Here is a 3,643-nt window from a genome sequence, read left to right on the forward strand (position 1 = left end):
TAATAAACTACAAACCTTTACAAAAATCTTCAATTTTTAGCCCATATGCTGCAATAGGAAAATGAGCTTACCAGGGACGATTTGCTCTTTTGGGGGTTTACTGTATGGTTCTCTCATGACTCATAGATTTGCTTTGGGTACATAATTTACATTAAACAAATTGCTAGCAGCTCAGGCAAAGAGGGTTGACTATATGTAGTTGACTTTCTCAGACAGACAAATTCATTTGTCTTAGACTTAGGCTAAACATAAAGACAGATTCCTGCTAAGAGTATGAAGAAGTAATGTTAATGCTCTGAGTCAATCTGGGGTTTTAAATAGTGTGAGTGCTCAGGTGAGGTTTGCATCTGTTCCTAATATCTATGACAAATGCTGTGAAAATTGCATTTCTTGCCAGCTGGGATTCCATAGCAACTGTAGATTTATAAGTGAGTGTGCAAACGAAGTAGAAAAATAGTTATACTTGTATAAAACAAACAGAACAAATATTCATCTTTATTTAATGAATAAAAATTAAAATTCCATAAACATGCATTTTAGTGATGTGATTATTGGCTACATATTTTATTTCTATATCAATAATTTTTTTAACTCTCTGCCATCCCCATTTTACAATCAATCACTTTAGCAAATATTGTTTGGAGAGCTACTATATATATTATAATGTATATAGTGAGCTATATATGCTATGAATGTAGAAATGAAAAAAAAAGACAAGTCTATACCCTGATAAAATTACACTTGAGAAGCAAAAGGAAAGAAGGAAAGAAGTAACATTTTATTAGGTACTTGATGCTATGGAGTCTGAAGAAATTTTTACCAATGTTGACAAACTTGGCTCATAACAGCCTTATAAGTGAGGTTTCATATAAACAGTGGATTCTGTTGTGGTTTAATGAGGGAACAGACATTCAGTCCATGTTTAGCTGATTTTTAAAACTAGGTCTTTTCTCCTCATATATAGTTCTTACCCTTTTTATAACAATGAAGTGTAATATGTAATCTTACATGATTTTAATTGTATTTTAACATTTATGTAATACTAAATTGCTATATATTAAATAGCATGTTATTATGAGTATATTATTAGTAATAAAAGCAGGTATATATATTTGAAAATTAGTTCATATATTCCAGCTATTATCTATTCCATCACAAAGACAATATTTGATGCTCATCTGTATTTGTGGATACTTGCAGTAACTCCATTGCCCCCAAATCACATGAATATCTTAGAATTCCTTGCCTTACACTCTGAGAAAAAATTATTAATTCAAGAAAGAACAACTGTAGTGTTTTTATAACATGCTCCTCAGAACAGTAGTTAATAATAGCAATATGATTTCTTAGTTGGAATGAAGTTGCTGAAATAAACTTGTCAAATTATGAGTTAAACAAAATTTAACTGCAGTACTCCCCAGTAGCTGTATTTTGCTAAAATTCCTATGGAGCTCCAAAAAGACCATGTAAAACAATGGGCTTTCTGAACATAAACTACATATTACTTTTCTTACATGATACACCAAAAAAGACCAAGATTTAATGGAATATGTTTTGGAAAATATTCTTTTACACGGTAATCTGACATCACTGGACAACTGATTGATCAGACACCAGGCAATAATTGGGAGATTACTGCAATAATCCAGGAATATTTTTTGAGGGTTATTCTCATTTTATGAGAAATAAGCAGGAGGCCTGGCACAGTGACAGGCTGTAAAATATAGGTTAGATAGGCAACCAACTGTACTTAAAGACAGACAAAAGAATGTACAAATATAAAAATAATACCTATTATTTATTAATAATTTATTGATACATGCTCTCCACTCCTCTTATTATTTTCATGGGTTGGTTTATTTAATCATTATCCTACAGCCCCATTTACAGATGGAGTGTCTAAGCAGAGAGGTTCAATCAGTACTTTACCCAAGGTAGCTCATTTATTTATCTTTTTTTTTTGAATTTTATTTTTTTATACAGCAGGTTCTTATTAGTTATGTTTTATACATATTAGTGTATACCACCCCTCCCACCCCCGCTTCCCCCTTTGTTGTCCATACGTTTGTTCTCTACATTTGTGCCTCTATTTCTGCCTTGCAAACCAGTTCATCTGTACTATTTTTCTAGATTCCACATACATGTGTTAATATACCATATATACCATATTTGTTTTTCTCTTTCTGACTTACTTCACTCTGCATGACAGTCACTAGGTCCATCCACATCTCTACAAATGACCCAATTTCGTTTCTTTTCATGGCTGAGTAATATTCCATTGTATATATGTACCACATCTTCATTATCCATTCATCTGTCGATGGGCATTTAGGTTGCTTCCATGACCTGCCTATTGTAAATAGTGCTGCAGTGAACATTGGGGTGCATGTGTCTTTTTGAATTATGGTTTTCTCTGGGTACCAAGGTAACTCATTTAGTAAGGGCCAGGACAGACTTACAATCCCAGAGTCTAGGTTCAGGCCTATGTTCTTAAGCGCTATAGTACCCAGAAACTTATCTGATGTATCCTAAAAATAACATTTGGTTAGACAGTTCTCCCAAAACACCAGTAGAAAAGAATGTACATAAGGAGGACACTGAGAAATCAAGTAAAAAGAAATAACAAGAAAAATTTAACGTCAGATATAAGGAAATAACTTAGTTAAATATAGCATTAAAAAAAATCTCAGAATTTCTATATAACTAAATGTATAAAAAATGAAGAGAAATTTTGAATGAAACAAAACATAAATTGGTCTCTATGCAACATAGATTTCTTTAACTTAGAAATAAGGATTTGGACATTATGGTCAGAACTTCACTGGATTTGTCCTTTGAAGAAAATCCAGGGCTAAGTTAGGAGAACACATAATTTTGGACATCTCTTCTTGCCCTACCTCTGTATACTAATCAAATAGATCTCTTTGCCCAAAAGATATTACCACTTTAACCTGAACTCCTACTGGCTGGAAAGATTTTTGGCAGTTTCGTCTGTTAATTTATTTATAATTTTAGAATGTTGAACCAAAGTCAAGTAATTCCTTAATTGCATAGCTTTTAGCAAAATACGACTTTTACCAGATATCCGGTGAGCTAAATATTGCTAATAATATTTCTAAAAGGAATTTCTGATGTTCATCACAAATGCAAGATTAGCTTTTCCATCTGTTGAGATGTTCTTTACTATAGTGAATTTTTTTTTTTTTTCAAATCTTTCCTTAACATTTTATACAGATGAAATCCATGCTGCTTGCTCCTTCAGGTTATCTCTGATAGTAATTTGGTTATTTCAAGTGTTAACCTGAAAAGTAAAATAATAGAATTTATCAACAGGCAGTATAGATGATGGAACTACTTCCACTGAAATGGCTTTCAGAAACTCCTTCAACACATTTTATTAAGGGATAAATAGTCCATATATACTGAATGCTGCAAAGAAATAAAGAGTTATGGGTATCAGGAGGAAGGGCCTTAAATTAAAACACTGTACTGTGTTATATACAAATAAAACAGTATTTAAAGCCCTTATGTGTTAGCTTAAAAAATTTATTCTTCCAGTATAATGTAACTATATTCTGTCTGTAATAGAAGGCTGTTTAAATACCTTACAGGTAACTTACTTCAGTTATTGAATTGAAGCACT

Source organism: Physeter macrocephalus, chromosome 13, assembly GCF_002837175.3.
Source record: "Physeter macrocephalus isolate SW-GA chromosome 13, ASM283717v5, whole genome shotgun sequence".
Classification (NCBI taxonomy): Eukaryota; Metazoa; Chordata; class Mammalia; order Artiodactyla; family Physeteridae; genus Physeter; species Physeter macrocephalus.